This window comes from Cebus imitator, unplaced genomic scaffold (genome assembly GCF_001604975.1).
Source record: "Cebus imitator isolate Cc_AM_T3 unplaced genomic scaffold, Cebus_imitator-1.0 Scaffold157, whole genome shotgun sequence".
In the NCBI taxonomy this organism is placed as follows: domain Eukaryota; kingdom Metazoa; phylum Chordata; class Mammalia; order Primates; family Cebidae; genus Cebus; species Cebus imitator.
The window spans coordinates 3,602,073-3,623,045 of record NW_016107472.1 but is presented as its reverse complement, the minus strand read 5'-3'; the positions used below and the strand labels follow the sequence as shown (position 1 = coordinate 3,623,045).

The following is a 20,973-nucleotide window of genomic DNA, read 5'->3' as shown; positions in this document are numbered from 1 at the left end:
TCTTTCTGATGTAGCTTGATTGTAATGGCCTGCAGAATATTGAATAGTCTTGATGTTAGAAGCTACTATGATATACTGTCCATCACTCAGGTGAGATGAACTAGGTTGCAGATAATCCCTAAACTTTTCCTAAAATTATCTTGTTTGTCTATGCTATCCTAAGTGGACCCAATATCTAGTAGTCTAATTGATTACAAGACCCAGGAAATGAGAGGTGTATCCAATAAGATTGGAAGATTTGAAATCCCTAGATTGTAAGCTACTTGGAGAGCTACCGGGAACCGTGATCAGATCATTTCTTCTAGTGCCATGCCTAAAAAACAGATTCTCTATTAGTGTTTATTGAATTGAATTAAATATAATTAACAGATAAGCAATACAATACTTTATACGATATGTGTAAAATTATAGACTTACTAGCATAAATTTAAAATGTTGATTTAGATCCATATTTATTGACTTGGAGTTATGTTCGCAGTGTATTGTTGGATTTAAAAAAAGGAACATTCCAAAATATAACATATACTAAGATTAGTTTATGTTACCTAGCTAGAATACTGTATGTATAATTCCCTGTAACTGAACAATCTCGAGGCCATATAGTATAGTGGTTCAGCATGTGGGCTTTGGAATCAGACTCCGAGGATTTAAAATCATGATACCCTTCATGATTTTACTTCAGCTGAGTAACTTGGAGTAAATTACTGAGTAATTCTGTGCCTCAGTTTTCTGACTGTAAAATTGGGTAAAAATAGAACTCACATCATAGAGTTATAATAAACATTGAAAGAGATCATATGTATAAAAGTATTTACTCTAATGTCTGATTTGGAGTAAGCATGCAAATAATTTATTATTATTATATCTTATTATTATGGAAGGAATATGGAAGAAGACTTACCAAAATGTCGTATTGTCTTTTCTTCCTCTTTTATTACTTTAAGAACATTATTTTATAATTAGATAACAATAAAGCATTTTATCAAATTTTGAGGAAGACAATACATTTTGTTAGAAGGAAATTTAGATGGCATTTATCCCATTTTCCAAGTGCAGGGATCCCCCCGCCTCCCAGTGTAAGTTTCCTAACATATTGACATTCAGCCTCTACAGAAGTTCCTTGTGCTACCTCTTAACTAGACTGTAAGTTTTCTGTGGACAGATCCTATATCTCTATCCTATATACATATCCTATATTCTATCCAGTCTTTTTTGAATGCCTCATGGAGTAATCACTGCATAAGTTATATTTTAATGAGGTATAAGCCTCCCATCATTTCCTTCCCAAGGTATAGCTGCCCTACCGTGGAATATGCTCAGGTTCTTAATACAGTTCTCATTCTCCCTTCACATCTGAGAGAATTCTAGTAACATGGCTTCCCAGGGCCTGAAGGGTAAAACACCCATCCCTACTCATTCTCCTGAGTCTTTTTCATAAGAAGAGATTATATGAGATTTTAACTTTTCTTGGCATCATTAGCCTTAGCATCTGTCTTGTCTCTCAAACAGCAACTGAGTCCTTAAAAATCAGATTAAGAAGATTGCAGCAGAAATACAACACTAAGCATTGTCCATGAGGGAATATCTATAAGGGTTCTCAACTCTCTACCCCTCACGGGTTGCCCTACAAAAGTATTTAATTCAGTCGTTCTCAGAATCAACTTGGAATCTTAGGGAGTGGGGAGGAAAAGAAATGAAATCTGTGCTTTAGAATGCATATTCCAGGTTACCTGTAGGACTTGGAAGTTCATAATTTCAGGTTAATGGTCTGTTAACAACTCCCTAGTCTTTTTTTATTGCATTTTAGGTTTTGGGGTACATGTGAAGAACATGCAAGATTGTTGCAGAGGTACAGACATGGCAGTGTGATTTTCTGCCTTCCTCCCCTTCGCCTATATCTGGCATTTCTCCCGTGGTATCTCTCCCCAACTCCCCACCCCACACTGTCCCTCCCCTTTTTTCCCCCAACAGACTCCAGTGTGTAGTGCTCCCCTCCCTGTGTCCATGTGTTCTCATTGTTCAACACCCACCTATGAGTGAGAACATGCGGTGTTTGATTTTCTGCTCTTGTGTCCATTTGCTGAGAATGATGGTTTCTAGGTTCATCCATGTCCCTACAAAGGACACGAACTCATCGTTTTTGATGGCTGCATAATATTCCATGGTGTATATGTGCCACATTTTCCCTGTCTTTATCCAGACCCAAATTACTTTTGGTCCTAGCCATACCCAAGGCTCTTCCAGGAGTAAACCCTTAGCTAGAAATGTCCCCTATCTTTGGGTAGAACTGCATGCTGGAAGCACTGACAAGGGAAACGCTAAAATATTGTGGAAATAATAAAGTTAAATTAGTGATTCTGTAGCATACAGCTCTCAAAGAACTAGAAGCCATATCTAAGACTTAACAATACACATGTATTTTAAGAGATTAGATATATACCACTTATTTTCTGACAGGTATTAAGCAGATTGGACTTGGTTTTGCCCCTTATAGGTTATGTTCATTCTGTCACTGTGAAGTAAGCCCTGCCCTTTGAGCAATCGTTAACACATAAGCATACAAAGCTGCTCACATAGGGCCAGAGAATAACAGCAAACAGCATCAACTCAGGCAATTCCTCTGTTCCCTAAGAACACATTCACAGCCTTCCTGTTCATCCCTTCTTTAGGTAACTGCCAGGATTCTTGGCTCTTGTCTACCTGGACTTTGGGCACATCTACGCTCCATTTTTCGGTTGACCTCTCTTGGCTTACCCTGTAAAAACTCACTGTTGCTCTGCTGAGACACTAATTTAAAAAATAACAATGTTGAAGAATGTGTCAAAAGACCAGGAAGATGCTGTTAAATATATATTTATAATCTTCTGAGAAGCTCTTTTCATAGAAGAAATGAGAATTTTTTTAAAGATAGTTCTGTTTATTCTGATGTTCTCAGAAACTATGGACTTTAATGTGTCCTTCCTTACATCACCAATGCAACATCAGGACCCAACAGTAAACACATGTCTGCTTGCAGCATTGATCCTTACGTATAACCCAAGACTGCCAGTAGCCCTTGAAAATTGTTGAAATCTGTGGATGCCTGTTTGGTCCTGTTTGCGCTGCTTGTGAGAGCTATACCTCAATTTCCTCATCTGTAAACTAGGGATACCACTTGTTCCTGCCTCTTACTGAGGATTAAATGAGGAAGCCCTCAATCAAGGTTAGCTAGTTTTGCTGTTTTCCTTCCATTACCATCTAGATGTTTTTTCCTACTCAATACTCTTTCCTTTTTTTTCCTTAATGAGCTTATTCCATTTTTCTAGCTTTTAATTTTGACAATCCTTGTGACTTTAGCACCATCATCAATTCTTCAGAACTTAATTTGCCCTTTTTATTAATTTCATATTATTCATTATCAACATATTTAAATAAAAAATTCAGTTAAGAGTTATATAAATCTCTTGTTTCCTTTGATAACTTAAACACTTGCCAAAGTTTTGCAAACTTTTTTTCTCTTAAAGAAAAAATAGTACAGCATGCTATCTCCAATTCCCTTGTGAAAAATATGTGTTTTATATAATAATTACTATAATATAAATATATAAATATATATTTATATATTTATATTATAGTAATTATTATATAAAACACATATTTATATTTATATAATTACTATAATATAAATATATAAATATATATTTATATATTTATAAATATATAAATATATTTATAAATATAAATATAAATATTTATATTTATAAATATATTTATATATTTATAAATATATAAATATATAAATATTTATATTTATATATTTATATAAATATATAAATATAACAAGTATTATCCTATAAACACCGTTTTACAAATGGTGGTAAAAAATGAATTTTCACTGTTGTTGATTAATATGATTAATGTTATTCTTACAATTTAATAAGGGACAATTTTAGCATTAATTAAGTTTGTAGGAGGCCCCAGATAGATACTTTGGTAGAAATATTGTTAAAACAGGACTGTACTTTTAGCGGTCAAGAATTTAAAATAGCTCTAGTTGGCAATAATCTGGTTTTTGAAAGAACATGAATGATTGAGCATGAATATGTGGGGCCACATTATAATTGTCTGAAAAAGACTAAGGACTGCTCTGTGTTTCCATATTCGCCATTTTCTCTCAGCTTTGCACAGTTCACACAGCCTAACACAACTGAACTACTTGGCAAATTTTATTTTTACTAGGGCATCTCATAGCATGAATGTAGAGAGACTAGCACTTATGGATAGCTTCTGCACAGTCATAGAAAATAAAATGAAAATATGCATTTTTTTCTACTTGTATTACTTAACTGAAAACTTTTTTTCTCATAGTAAGTCAATGACTCTACTTTGTGAGTAGATATTCTTTTACATTTGTTACATTTAATTTTTATATCTGCCGGTATTCTAATCATTGAATTTGAGATGAAATAAACTAGTCAAGATTTAGGTATTTATTCAAGCAGTTTTTGAGGATCCAACATATACTAAGCTCTCTCCCATACCGTGGAGATGGAAATGAAAAAGACATAATCTACATCTTTCATGAGCTTTTGGTATAGTGGAAGGCAGACATACAATCTAAAGTAAATGTCAAAACATTTTTAAGTGCCCTGGCGTAATTATATAGAGGGCACAGTAGTGGTTTCAAGGAAGGAGCTGTTAGTTATATAAGAAGTATTGTTTAAAGGAATGATTCTTAAATATTTTTGTCAAAATCAAGATTCCCAATAAGGAGAAGCAAGGAAAAACAAAAAGAAAATCATTCTAGCAGAAAAAGTTTTAAAAGCATAAATCAGTAGGGACTTGGCAAATCAAGTTTAGTAGACTGTGGCAAGAGATAAGGCTATGAAACAAGCATCCTTAGGCCATATACACTTTTATCTGACTTTGAAGAATATGATCTGATAGTTGTATCTGAAGATCTTAAAGAGCATAAAGGATAAATTCAAGATAGTATGAAAATAATTAGTCTCCTGTTGTAATCTAGAAGAGAAATGTAGACACCAGCAAGTAGGTGTTATTGATAATAGAGGGATCTATTCAGGAGCTTTATAATGGAGAGAGATCAGCAAAAACTTGGACTTTGGAGGTATGGGATGAGGGATAGGGCAGGAATGGATGAGTTGGTGATGGCCATAGGCAGTGTGATTTTGGGTCACTTAGTGGATGGCATTGTCAATAACTGAGAAAGGGAATAATTTAAAAAGCAAGGTTTTGAGAAAAGTTCAGTTGGTGGCATCAAAAAATCATCTTCAAGTTTGCCAGTTAAAGTAACAAGCATATATTACCACATTTTTTGTTTGAGTCAGAAAATTGGGAGCAGTTTAGAATGTTGGTTATGGTTCAGGGTCTTTCATGGGGTTGCATTTAAGATGTTGGCCAGAGTTGCAGGCATTTGAAGGCTTAACTGAGGATCAATTTCAAAAATGGTCTGCTCACGTGGCTGTTGGCAAGAGGCTAGTTTTTTGCCACATGTGTTTCTCCATAGACCTATTGTGTGTCCTCATGACATGGTGCTTGGCCTTTCCCAGAACAAGTGATCCAAGAGAATCAAGGAAGTTACAATGTCTTTCATGACACAGCCTCATGAGTGACATGGTGTCAGTTCTGCAATACTGCTGACCAGTACTTACATAGTTTAGCACAATTTAATGTGGGAGAGGACCTCAAAAGGACGTGAATACCAGGAAGCATGGATCATTACGGCTGTCTTGGAGGCTGGCCACCACAAGGCATATAAGTTTAAGTGACTGGAAGTGGCAAGCTCAGTAAGTAGGAAGCAGTTGGGTATATGGGTCTGGAACATGGCAAGAGAGTTCTGTTTTGAGAAAAGAATGTTTAAAAAGATGGCATTTAAAGTCAAAAACATTTGAAAATGTCTGCATTCAAAAGCTTGTCAAAGGGAAACATTATCTTTGAAAATCTGAGGAGGAAGGGATTGGGGAGTGAGGACAGTAGCCGCAAGAAAAATTGTCGCCCTGAAACCAAAAGTGGAGAGTTTCACATGGTGCAAATAAGGAAAAAGTACATTGTATTTGGTAATTGTGAGATAACTAATGACAACTACCAGTGAACTAGGAGAAGAATAGAAAACCAGTGATGCAGACTATTTAAAGAAATTGAAGAAATCGAGGCAGTAAGTAGTAATCATATTTTCAGAGTCTTGGCTAAAAGAGAAGGAGAAGGAGGTAATGCCAGTAACAGGGGACAGGATCATGGATGTGATGCGAGGAAATGGAGGGTGTAGGGAGAGGAAGACAAAGCATTTAGGAAATGGAAAGGTGACTGAAGGAGGAAGACCCTGGGGGACACAGATTTTCATAGCAGGAGTCCAGGTAGAGGGCCTACTCTAAATTTGGATAAAAGTTTCTTATTCCTTTGAGGTGAGTTTCTGAGAAGACATAAAATAGGTTATGGGCATTATTAGTGGGAAATTGAGATTGTTCATGCTGGGGAGAATCAATTTTTTCTGAAAAGTATAAGAGTTCTTGTGACAATGTGATTTAGAGCAGTAGAGTTGAGGACCTAAAATGGGTAGTTGAGAAGAGCCTGTGAAGAGTGGAAAGGGGTGACCACCCCAGGATGGCCAACTGTCTCAGGGGCTCCACTGAGATTGAAAATCGTATATTTATGGTGGCACTAATGGGTATGTCTGACTTTAAAAATGTGGAGTTCAGAAAACTAGGAAAAAGAGGTCATGTTGTTTGGTGTGTTAAACCAACTCTGGAACTGCGTTGCTTGAATTTAAATGCAATTCTGCCCGTAAAGGTGTGCAATCAAAGGCAAATTAACCTGTTAGGCTGTTTCCTCATCTTCTAAGAGAAGGTAATGATACTGTCTGCCTTACAGAGTTGTTGTGGGGGTTAAATAAATTAATATATAAGGAACATTTATACAAAGATGGTATATGGTGAACATGCAATAAAAGGTAGTTGTTATAACAAGGGTATTAAAAAAGGTTTATTTTCAAATATTTCTTTCTGTTTTTTAAATAAACAGTATAGTTTAGCTTTAAGCATTTTTAGAAACAAGTTTTAAATACAAAAAAAGAGCAATAAATTTTCTTGGATGTTTTGTAGCCTGACTTTATAGATTAAGGAGTTTGATTTAAGTGCTGAAAAAAAATGATCAATAAGTCAACAACTAAACCCACCACATTATACAAGACAGTGTAGATAACCAATAACAAAACACTCCTGTCTGCCTTGTTACCTGCCCCTGCTTTGTGTAGGTAGAGTCTAGATCCCATATCATTATGACTACTATCCTGTACCTCCTCATTTTTTTTTTTTGAAGTCTGTTAAAATTACTATTTAAAAAAATTGGCCAAGTGTGGTGGCACATGCCTATAATCCTAGCACTTGGGAGACTGAGGCAGACAGATCACAAGGTCAAGAGATTGAGGCCATGCTGGCCTATGTGGTGAAAACCTGTCTCTACTAAATATACAAAAATTAGCTGGGCGTGGTGGCAGGTGCCTGTAATCCCAGCTACTTGGGTGGCTGAGGCAGAAAAATTGCTGGAACTGGGAGGGCAGTGTTGCAGTGAGCCAAGATTGTGCCACTGCACTCCAGCCTGGTGACAGAGTAAGACTCCATCTCAAAAAAACAAAAAATTACTATTATTTATAGAGAAATGTCTGTTAATTTCAGGTTTAGCATTCTGAAATTAAGCATAAATATATAATATACACATCAATTCAATGCTCACTAGAATTTTGTTTTAAAATTGTTTTTCAGTCCACCAGAAAGTTCTGGAAAACATGACGAAGTATAGGAATTATGTGAACTAAAGCTCAGCTTTAGTATCTAATGTCCATGTTTTCTTAAGTGGTTATGGCCAGATGAAAGTTGGTTTACATTTTTTATTCTAATGGAAAAGATGAGTTTTCTGAAATGAGATACTACGGTCATACAATGGAGCGGTTGGCACAGATGCAAGTTAGACCATTCGAGAAAGGTAAATACATTTTCAGAAAGGATTAGGAAATAAGGCAGTCCGATTTTTGTTAGAACATCATCATATCTTCTGTGTGAAATTGATTAGAGCATTGTATTTCATTCTGGACTGATCTGGACATTAGATTTTGCCTTGATGATGAATTTTCTCATCAACTTCTCAAGTATAGGAAATGAGAAAATTAGCAACTACTTTACAAGTCATTGTGAAGATTAAATAAGTTAATATATGTAAAGAATTTAGGGAATTATTTTGAAGAATCACTAATCAAACCCACATTTGCAAAACAAATTATAAATATTGAAAAGAATCACTAGTGTGTGAATGCAGTTTTTATATGAAAAATAAGTGGATTATGTAGTTCATTTTATATGTATATTAGTTATAACTGTAGAGCACTTTAGAGATCAGCTAAACCTTAAAAATGAAAGAGTAACTCTCAAATGGGAATGTAGGAGAAATACCTAATGCAGATGATGGGGGGATGGTTGCAGCAAACCACTGTCGCATGTGTATACCTATGTAGCAATCCTGCATGATCTGCACATGTACCCCCAAACTTAAATATAATAAAGAAAAGCAAACAGGTTATTGCCATGCTATATACATTTATGTCAAATAAATGTAGACAGTGAAGTGTTTTTGATATTTTTTTTAACTTGGTGCTGTGGCCATCCTAATGTTGAAGTGTGACTGCCTCAGCTCATCATGGGTGTGATCCGAAGGCTGAATAAGCATAGTGATGCACACTCCCCATTTTTGGATAAGCCCTCTGGATTTGCCTGCTTTCCCACATGTGCTGCACTTGGTGCACTGCTATGCTTGTAGTGGCTCACATTGATCTCTTGATTCTGTGGTTAATTAGGATATATTTTACAGCACAGCCCACAGATTCCAAGGCTCAAAGGATTAGTCGATAGTTTTCTGCAGCTCTGCGATTAGCAGAGCAAACTGTCTTAAAGACAGCCTGCTTCCATTAAGAAAGTGCACATTTTTTATATTTCAGGAAATTTGATGTACTGCCATAGCAGTTGGGGATGGTGAGAGGTAGGCAACTGTGATAAGATAGAAACATACATGGACTGGGGTTCTAACCAGAGCACTACACACTGAGAAACCTGGGCAGAATTAATGTCTGAACCTGGGTCCTCATCTATGAAAAGAAGACATCTCTTGATACCAACATCATAGGATCGTTGTAAGCATCTGAATCATGAGAGTAAGAGAAAGCACATTGAAGTTTAAAGCATTATGTGTGAACTTTGGGATAGTTATGAATCAATGAAAAGTTCAGAACATAACTTTAAAATATGCATAGGAAGAAAATGAGGCATAGTGTGGTAAGTGAAAAGAAGTGAGAAGTGAAAACGGAGTCACAGGCATCATGGGAAGACAATGCAGAAGAGTGAGAGAAAGAAAAGCTGTAGCTTTACCAAAAAATCAAATATGGTTGCATCAAAGGGAAGATAAATAAAGAGGCAGGATAGGAAACGTTAGGCAAAACAAAGGGGAATGTTTACTTTTAGCAACTCCAATCCACTTGGACTGTTGTGCTGCCGACATTTGAGTTATTTCTGTTCCAAGGAACTACTAAGGTCTGTCCTTGATAATGCAGGTTCCCAAAGCTCATTCCATAGCAAAATGAATGACCCCCTACTTTCCCAAAAGCTCTTTCTGGCTAACTACAACAGACTCAAAGCTGTTATCTCAGTGGACCATACATGTCCCATGGCCATAACTCTTCCAGCAGCACACACTCAGCCAATTGTGTCATCACCAGAAACCTCCACAGCATCTGGCAAAAGGTGCTTACCATTACCACATTGTTCTACTGCTATGTTTATATGCCCCTGGAAAGAGATATGTCTGTGGTCACTAGAAGCTTAACCATTGCATTTAAGGGAAAAGGGCAATGGAATTTGGATAATTTTTAAAGGAAGTATTGGGCTACTCACATATGTTCATTTTTATATGTAGGTATAAAGAAAAGAAAAGAATATTTGACTGATTTCACTGCCCACATGTGAGGGGATTTATTTCAGAGAGATAGGGGAAATTCACATATAATTAGCTGTGTAGCTGAGAAACAGATGTATAAGAGAATGAATTTTCCCTGTTTTTGACTAATGTATTTTAGTCCCTTCTATTAAAGCTAAATCACTTAACAGTAAAGTTGGAAAGAACCTGGACTTTAGTTTTAGGTAACTATTGGGTAAATTTGTCCAGAGTTTCCTAAAATTACAAAATGAATGGATGCCAGGTTTTGTTTTTAATAAATATTTATTTGGGAAGTATAAGGTTTTTTTTGTTTTTTTGTTTTTTTTTTTTTCTTTTTCTGCCTTTAGCCTTTAAGTAAATGAATAAATCAGGTAACTTTATGAAGACTCTAATTTCTTCACTATGATTTCACACCCTGGTGGATACTGAGGAAGAATATGCTAATGATGACATTATAATTCACTTACAAGTATAACATATCTACTATTGGGATTACCACATTTGCTGATATAATCTAAATTAACTCTTCAGATTCACATTTGAAAAATCCCAAATGTCTGTTAGCAAAATGAATGGTGAGTGGTTTACCCCTCCATAAGAACTCATTTATCCCTTCCCCAAAATTATTTTACCCAAAGGGCATTAAATATTTGTTGCCTAAATTCCAACAGAATGCAATTCAGGGATAATTTCTAAATATCAAAAAATAACTTATAACACTGCATATGTCTTCTAAAGTACAGGAAATTGTTAGAATTATAGGATTTCACAGTCCAAGTTTTAAAGATTTGTGAACAACCCAAAGGTATATTTCAAGTGATAATTTATGATATTACCAAATCTAGGATATGGAGCACATGGTAGAAGCTAGGTATTTAGAAGCCAAACGCTGACTCACCACTCAGAAACAGAGGTTCGACAGGAGTTCAACATTTTCCATTTATTTCCATGGACTCTAAAGCTCTCACTGATTTGAAAGGGTCACTTTACATCTTGTGGGGGAAATAATTTAATATTAAAGAGTTTGGATATTAAGCGGAGTCTCAAAAGTAAATAGTAAGAATATCGAGAGTGATTTTTTTTTTCAATTATAATGACTTCACTATCCTTATCTCAACCCTTTACCCTTCCCCAAACTCCAGGAATTTCTGCATAGGACTTAAGCCAGAGTTACATGCAAATATCAAATATTAATTTCTTTAGTAAGTAGAAAAAAACTGTGATTCAAATCTATATCTGACTTTCAAACCCATAACTCCTTTTACTATACTTTGCCACAGAAGACTTTTGCTTCTGGGGAGTTCAGTGATGGCTTTCTAGTATATTCTTCATCTTGCTTTTGTGGAAACAGAGCCGTGGGTCACTCCAAAAGCACCTTCTCCAGAGAACAGTGGTATATCTCTCATATCCCACAGGCATCCCTACACTTAGGCTGACGAAGAAGCTGCTAATGGAGTTTAAAAGGTTACAGTCATTAATGAAAAATAAATTTACAGCAGATGGCCTTCCTTCAAAGAAGGAACACTCAGAATGAATATTGTTAGATGAAATGAAAGACAGATTAGTTTTTGCAATGCTTTCCTAGTGTGTTTTTCCCATTTCTGTTCATAAATGTCTGCTGCCTCAGAGTCCTCCCTGGAACCTGATTAGACTTCAGGGTCTTCATAATGTTCAAAGGTGAGCTCAGATCAATTTCCTGCATCTTTCCTGCCATGGTAAATCATTTATTGGGATGAATGTTTTACAAAGCCAGGCAAGAAGAAAACTCATGAAAAATAAATATGGTAGAATACACTATGCTGTCCTGCAGTGGTCTTCCAGGCTTCACCGTATTTAAACTCTCGATGGTAGTGAAGCAGGTAGAACATTTCACCTCATTGGGTCTCACTGTGACCAGTTGAACTCAATTAACACATGATGCCATTGAGGCCAAGAGGCTGCATTTTATTTCCTCACATATCATTTGATTCACTCTATTCTGAGGCCACAGATTTCTTAGTCTGATATAGCAAGCAACAAGGACAGTTAGTCATCACAGTAGGGAGCAAGCCAGAGGTGGATGGATTAATGTTTACTCATTCTTACAGAAGATAAAGCAAACAAATGCAAGTAAGGACACTGACTCACTGGGTAGGTCATTAAAAATTATTTCTAGGAACTGATGGAATAATATTAATGCACATTAAAATTTGACAGATTCAAACTTATTCTTTAAAAATAATTTAACCAGTGGGCAGAGTTAGAAGAATTGGTTTTCTAATAATAAAGCCATTTTTACAATTGAATAATTAATTGATATTCCCTGGGAGTATAAGATACCATAATAACTATTAAAAAGAAACCAAACAAACATAAAACATTAATAACCACAGTGGCAACTATTGTCCTCAACTGCATTAACTACTACTTTTCCTTTGTCAGAAACTCTCATTCTACTGATGTCAGAAGATAACATGAGGGGTGAAGATACTAATTTGTATGCCCATGATAGTATTAGACACATCTTATAATCTAATTTAGTTTAATCCTTATGACCACCTGTCAAAATGGGTAGAATTATTCCTATTTTACCAATAAAGAAACTAAGGCTACACAATGTGCTTAAAGACATGTAATTAGTGAGGGTGAACCAGACTTCAGTCAGGTCAGTTTAAAATTTAGGTGATGCCTCGTAGACATTCTAAGTCTAGTTAGGCAGAGATTTTTTAAGAAAAAAGAAAGTTAGAAACATGTCCAAAGGAGAAAAAAGGATGTCAGTCACATGGGGAAACTGATGTGGTTTGGTTGTGTCCCCACTCAAATCTCATATTGTAGCTCCCATAATCCCCAGGTGTTGCGGGAGGGACCCAGTGGAAGGTAATTGAATCATGGGGGCAAGTCTTTCTCATGCTATTTTCATGATAGTGAATAAGACTCACAAGATCTGATGATTTTATTAAGGCCAGTTCCGCTACACATCCTCTCTTGCCTACTGCCATGTGAAATGTTCCTTTGTTCCTCCTCGGCCTTCTGCCATGATTGTGAGGCCTTCCATAGGACTGTGAATCCATTAAACCTCTTATTCTCTATAAATTACCCAGTCTCGGGTATTTCTTCATAGCAGTTTGAAAATGGACTAATACAGAGACAAATTGGAAAGACCAGAGATGACCAGAGCAACATTATACAACAGAGAATAACACTAGTTCTCTGATAGGGGAAGTGCCTTCTAAATTTCTCTTGCAGATGATGATGCCTTTCTAAGGTTTTACCATCTTGACTGGTGAGTTTTGTTGTTGTTGTTGTTGTTGTTGTTTTGAGATGGAGTCTCACTCTGACTCCAGAGTGGAATGCAGTGGTGTGATCTCAGCTCACTGCAACCTCTGCCTCCTGGGTTCAAACAATCCTTATGCCCCAGCCTCCCAAGTAGCTGGGATTACAGGCATGCACCACTACACCCAGTTAATTTTTGTGTTTTTGGTAGAGACAGGTTTCACCATGTTGGCCAGGCTTGTCTTGATCTCCTGACCTCATGGTCCAGCTGCCTGGGCCTCCCAAAGTGCTGGGATTACAGGCACGAGCCACTGAGCCCGGCCTTGACTGGTTTTTGATTAAATCTCTCCAAGCCCTCCTTTGGGAATTTGTGCAGGTTCTCTGATGATGTCTTTTGTCAAGAGGAAGAACTCAGAATATTTTTGATCGTCATGTCATTCCCAGAAGCACTTATTAGATTTGAATTAATAACTCTTTTATATACTTCCATTCCTTTACTCCACCCAGGCCATCTGCTACACTGACTTATATTAATCTAAAGAGAACTTCACATTTATCAAATCATTACTTGGTTCAAGAATATCATTGGCTCATCCTGATTTTCAAGGTTTTCTAATATGCGTTCACACTTTAGCTTTTCAACCCCATTTCCGGCTCCTTCCCGGCACATATGCTGTCTACATTCTCATCAGTTATATCAAGCACATCCCTACCTATTCACCTTCACTTAAGTGCTTCTGTTATTCCGGAATTTCCTTTCAATTCTAATGTGCATATCTGAATCAGTCTTTTAAAAATATGATAATACTTGGAAAACACAGGAAAGTATAAAGAACTACTAAAAATAGTCTCTATAATCTCAAAAAACAGATAACCACTGCAAACCTCTTTTTAGCCTTTGTGCATATTTTCTTCAATTATGCACAAATGTTCTTAGAAAATATGGGTCATACTATATAAATTGTTGTGCCTTTTTATTTATGTGGTAGTCACTTTTCCCCCATCAGTAATTATTTTTAAAATTTTTACTGATTTAATAATATTCTATTGTGCTTAATTTAGGAAGTAGTACTCTGTCCTTTGACAGTTTTAGTCCTAATTTTCCTTATATCAGTCATCTTGTAATAAATATACTTGTAATACTTTTTTTGTGTCTTTGATTCTATTCTTAAGGTAGAATCTCCGGTGTGAAAATACTGTTTCTAACAGCAACATTCTCATGGATCTTAATATAAATATTATTGACAAACAAGCTTCTTTCCAGAAAAGTTTATTTTAATTTATATTCACATGAAGAAAATATGACAATTTAAACTTACCCTAATGATTTTTACTGTCAATTTTTCAATCTTATTTCATCATTTTTATTTATTTGATATTGAATAGAGTTAAATTTTTAAAAATGTATTAATCAGTAATATCTTTTTCCTGTGATTTCATTTTTGTTGTTTATTCCTATTTTCTGACTCTCAAAAAAGAAACTAAAAAAGGTAAAAAATCAAAATTAAAAAATTTTTATTTCTCTAAGTTTTTAAAAATTATATATTTAAATTAGAAAAAAATTGGCAAAGCTAGTTAAAAACATCATTTTAATCAGTCAGTGCTCTTTGGCTGCTTAAAAAAAAAAAAAAAGGAAAGAATCTGTGCCATACATGGAAGAATGGTTGCCCAATTTTCTATTTGTGAAAGAGCTTAAATCTCTGAGCCAGCAACTAGGAAATGAAGGAGTAATGAACTAAGATTTTTTTTTTTCTTTTTTTTTCCCTCTGTAGGTAGGAAGCCTGGTTTAATGCAAAACAGGGATAGGCTTCCATCTATTTTTCTTAATCTTGTTCCAGGCCCTGGCAAAAAAAAATAGATTTTCTTCCAATTTTAGTTGTCTCTAAAATGTGAGGCTGTTGTTTTTTATTGGAAGCCCAACCAAGTGCTGGTCCCCCATTGAACTTATTCCTAACAAAACTAGAACAGAGATTGTTTGTTCTTCATTTTAATGTTTGAACACACCCAATTTAACAGTAGCAATTTCTGTTTTTTCTTTTCTCCTTTATTTTTTTTTTTTGGTCAAGAAATGATATTACAGTTTCCTTGAGGGCTTGTAACTTGAAATATTATTGCATATTGGTAGGTGATATGTTTATGGCTGAGAACATGGAGTCTAAATATCAGCTAAACCAGTCCATGACTTCTGGAATTAGAGAAAATTACATTTCAATCAACTGTAAATTTTCATAGGGTTTTTATAAGATGAAATCATACATATTAAACTCAGAACTTCCATTTCCCACACATCTCTTTTTACTGTTTAACCTTGTCCTTGAAATCCTGATTCACATTCTTGTTCCAATGTGTAAACTGGAAATGTTCTGAGTTCCTTCTTTCCTAAATGCATGCCTCTTTGCAGCCATAAGAGTTTGATAGAACTTGATAGAACATATATTAGATAATTTCTAATGCTACCAATGAAGAATTTATCATCTTGAAGTCTATGGTAGAATCTAAGTTTAATTATATTATGTAAAAAAACACAGAAAATCAGCAAAATTGTTGAACAAAGCCAATGACATAGATGAACACCCAGTTATACACACCATTTCTCTTCAAACAATCTCTATGTGCTTCAATCTCATGTGCATTTTACCTTAGATAGAGGAGTCTTGAATCAGCTTCTGACAGATCTGGCTCAGTGTTTTCTGTACCTGGGGTGCCAACTTGCAAAGCTAATGGCCATGTACTCAGCCATTGCATGTCTCCTTCGGGCAGCTGTTAAGAGTGATGTTCAAGACACATCCTTAGAAATGAAGGCTTCACAGCTGCTTGGGAAAATTACCTCTGATTTTCAAGTGGTGACAAAATTTCCAAATTTTCCAACTTTCTTCAGGGAAATTTCCCTACCACATTATAGTATATACGAATCCAAGGGGAAAGGGACAGCCATTTCATCCCAAGTTAATTTCGGAATTTCTTTCTCCCCAAAATGTATTTGATAACTAGCTAACATTTCTTGCATCCAGTAAGAATGGCTTATTATCTTTTAGTGCTTTGTGTTGAGTTTCAATATCCTACCCTTTAATTAAAAACTCATATTTGCCTCTAGTATGCTGTGAAATAGATCCTGGCAACATGCATTTTGGTTTTCTGCGCTAACCCAGACCTCTTGTGTACAGCCATGGCATGATACTTCTGTGAGATTTTTGCTGTACACTCCTTCCCTGTACACCGATCTGTCTTGTACCTTGCCTTTGGAGTCCAAATTTGCTGTACAAATGTATAACTTTAATAGGCCAGTAACTGGAAATATCAAATTTATAAAGAAGACATTTAGTGATAAGACAAAGAATTAGCTACTCTATATACCATTTTCCTTTTGGATATAAAGCTTACTTACTTCCAAGATGCATTCTATTGTATGGCTATATTTTCATATGACTGTAACTAGAAATTCTGAAGAAATAGTGTCTTCCCAATTACCATAGGATTTGTGCAAAATTTACTGATGCCCAAGGCATGTTTTCAGAGTTGGTTCGTTTCAAGTAAGTTGATTTACAACTGATTCTTGTGAGGTTTCACAACACTGAGTTCCTTTTACTTTTCTTTGCTTTAAATACTGAGACTGTTGAGAACATTGACCGGGGTATAGAAGTTGAAAACTTGATTGATGATAAAAACTAATTATCCTTCCTTGTTCTATTCCTATTAATGAGATGTTTACAGCAAATTTCTAGGACTTTGTTTAAGAGAGAGAAGGAAACAAAATCTATTAATTAAGAGTTTTATCAAACGTTTCCCTTGTCAATTGTCAGTAAATCATACCAGCTAAAAGCAAGGCTTGCTCATCAGATTTGGAATGCGTCGATATGCACAGTGGTGCCTGAAGGACTCAGAATCACCTTTGACCATAACTTTTGTTCTGACTAATTAGCTGCATTGTTTTGCATGATATCATCATAAAAAAGATCTTATTTCTTGGCTTATATTTGTCACATTCTGTGTAAACAATGCATACTAATCTATATTATCCCAAATAAGAGATTCATTTTTATCATTCTGTTTCCACTGTGTTGACAATAATGTTGTTAACCTTTAATAATGATACCTTAAAGTGGCAAGGTATATTACCATAAGAAGACATTTCTTTCTTCACTGATATGTTACCTGCAGAATCTTATATGTATCTCACACAGGGTCAAGAAGGAGCCAAATTTTGAACCGTGCTGTTTGATGAATTCATACAAAACTCAACGTTCATATTAAAAGCAATTTTCTTAAAAAAATGAAAAGGATAAGACTAACTTATATTCAAATAACATATCAAGTTTTCAAAGTTTTTTTTTTTCCCTTGGTATCCTTTCTAAATCCTCTGAACAATTAAAGGTGGATAGATATTGCTATCCCCATTATAAAGATGAGAAAAGCAAGACACAGATAGAATAGTGGATTTTCATTATGGAATAGTATTTTGCATTATGGAATAATATTTTCTGGGTCATAGACTCTTTTAGGAATTTGATTCTAACTATCACCCATCTCTCCTAGAAAATGTATATAGAAAAATAAACATTGTTTGTATAGAAATTCATTTTAATAATCTCTAGCCTAGGTAACAGGTGTTAGCCTAGGTAACTACAGCCCTGTTAACCTGGCTTTTAAACGTGTGTTCTTTTCTCTGTTCCTGTTCCATCCTACCTATTAGCTACATCAGAGACATTCTTTTATTATTCTCTCTCTCTTAATGTTATATAAAGATTAATATATTTTCTTTAAAAGCTGACTGAATATTTCTCCTTTCTGTACAATATGCGATACAAAACTTCTGTAAATTAATTCTTCTTGTTTCCTCTTCTACACAATTTCTGCTAAGGTTTATTTTTTTCATGCTCCTTCCCTAGTCCCTATGGGAGGTGGAGATGGCATATAATGATATGACAGTTTCAGACTGTACAACTTGTGCTTCACACATCAAAGAACAGAGACTTCGTAAGCTGTGCCTTATTTTGCTGTTCTGCCACCAAAAAGCAATGTATTAATTAGGTTTCTAAATATTGTTCTTATGATGTCAAGGTTAACTTGTAGGATAAGTCCATATGAGTTATAGGCATTCACTTTATGTATCCCTCAATTGTTTTGAGCTTTAAAAAAAACAGAAGGGGATGAGACTAGAAAGATAATGCATAACACTCTTAAAATACTGACACAAAAAACACCTCTGCGTGTTGTTATCTAATTGCTTTTTTCTTGTTTCTATATACTTTTTATTTTCTGTTTGCCTATAATACTATCAAATATATAATAACATTTTTCTATGTCTTTTTCCCTTAAAACTTTATTAAAAAATTAATCCAAGGCTTTTATTGTTTATCATTTATTATGTATCATTTTTTATCACCAGATTTTAAATGAAAGAGAGTCTGTGAATTAGAAACACTGCAAACACTTTTATATTGAGTACTTAAACACAATCGTTATAATTAATTTTAATACAGAGGTTGAATGTGCTACCATTTTTTTTAGCAATTTTAGTTGAGCAATGCACAATGCCATAGATTTGAGTATGTGTTTGTTTTATTTGGGTAATTATTTCTCTGTTCTGTTCTACTTTTCTTTCAAGGCTAAGAATGTAATAGCTATCTACTCCTCACAACCTATAATTAAGACCCCATTTCCTCACAGCTTCGCCAAGTGAGGAGTTCTACATGTTTTCTCTCCAAAAAACCAGAATTTGAACTGTGCTCAGTCCTATGCTTTTTATTTCATCCTCTTGGTAGCGAAAACATAGCCTTCATTTTAATGTTGCAATTGACATTTTTCATGTCACCTTTACTGTATCATTGCTGCTTCCTGTAGGCATGGTGAGATACTGTCAGTCAGTCCAAGCAATCTGGAGTTGTTAGAAAGACAAGGCAGAAAGGAAACTTGAGGGAAAGTAAAGAGTGGGACACGAGATTGGAGCTGCTTCTCAGGAATCAAAAATGAAAGGAAACAAGTAGCGTGGAAATGGAATCCATGGCAGTTGCCTCAATCAGCCTTTCTACTAATATGTCCAGGGTGGAAGTTAGAAGTTTAATTTCAGGGTCCTACTTCCCATTCACTTTTCTCACTAGGTTTTTATTTTGGCTTTTTAATCCTAGGTTTTTTGTTTGTTTATTTGTTTTTCTGTTTGTCTCTCTCTTTTGCCTATGCTGTTTTCTAATTGATTTGGAATTTCATTGTTATTTCTTCCTACATTCTGTCTACTGATACCTAGATTTAACAGATCACTCCTAGTTACTAACACTCCTTGATCTGTGGAACTCTTTCCTCATTAAAAATTATTATAGCTTTCACAGTATGACCCAGCAAAACATAGTAAATGATCTTGTGTAGCTCTGACTAGTCCAGGTTACAAGAACTATCTATTTTAGTAAGAATGTATTAGAGTATATGCAGAAAACCGTAGAAAAGTCACTCAAAACTACCTTGTATGAATAATAATGTATTTGTAATAATTAACATAAAATACGTTAAAAGTCTTCGATACTTATTTTTCTTGCTTACTAAGATTAGTGATTTACATCTTTTGTCATTGGCCAGCTGCTTAATTATGTCAATGTCAGTAAGTATTTCTGGAATTATTTTTGCTAGTGACTGTTGCTGCATAGTTCAGGATAGTTACCTTAGCTCCAGGCATAATGTTCATATTAAAGGCAGCAAGGCATAAGGAGAAGGAAAAGGGGTTTTGCTACCCATTCGTCTAGGAAAACCTAAAAGCCTTCCCAGAAACCCTCAGCAAACTTTGGTTTGTATCTCACTGACCACATGATTGGTCAATTCTGCATCTCATTATTACCCCTACCTGCAGTAGTGATATAAAAGAATTGCTTAGCTTCCCAGCCTTTATAGAGGAGGTAACATGGAAGGAGCTTGAGAATTATGAGTGAATTCACTGATTAACAGGGTCAGCCACATTCTTTTACTGGGAAATAAGTACAAAATAGTTAACCACACACATACACATACATACATAGGCAAGATAACAAGAATAAAAAGTCCCTGAAAACCCAAAGGAAGAAAGTATAGCCTGGTACCTTACTCATGCTCAATATTGTTTTCATGGTAATTTTTTCTCTGTGTATCATCTGTCTTTGTCAAAAGCGTGAATTAAAATTCATCACTTCCCAGCTTCTGACTTTCTCTGGCTCTAAGTAAAAGTTTAAAGACGAAGACAAGCTAATTGTAACTTGGAAAGGATCAACAAGATTTCTGATCTGAACTACCATAAATTATCCTAGAAATGTGGTTCTTCTTTAATTTCCCTGGACTATGTAAAGAGTTTCTTAACTAATTGTCCTGTTAGCCTCTTCTTTATGCTACTGAAAGCCATTTTTTTTTGGTTTCCTTTTCCACAGAGAGAGTGCAGAATGTGTGGGAGCCCACTTGTTATATTTCTTATTGCCCCACTTTAGAGCATGAGTTCTGACATCTTCAAGAACTCTGATAGAGCAGTGACTCACCTGACTGGTAGGAAGAACTCGCTCATGTGGTGCCTAAAACAGACAGCAAATATGGGTAGGCATGAAACATTTCCATGGATCCCAAATCCATTTGTTATTATTGAGTTAGAAAGATAGTAAGGCAATGTGTTCCTGAGAGCATCTGGGGAAGCATCTAAGGAGAATTTTCTGAGTCCTGATGCTCTCAATTGCTTTAGTTTAAGCCTTTCTGCTTCTGTAAGGAAGCAATTGATGAATCATAGGTCTGCGGTGAAGGGTA

The 20,973-nt window shown here is 35.3% G+C and overlaps 1 long non-coding RNA gene across 1 annotated transcript in view; it reads right to left on the bottom strand.

Moving 5' to 3' along the window:
- LOC119473416 overlaps window positions 1-20,973 on the bottom strand; it is a 46,415-nt gene that overhangs the window by 10,287 nt on the left and 15,155 nt on the right. The gene's annotated exons all lie outside the window — the stretch shown is intronic.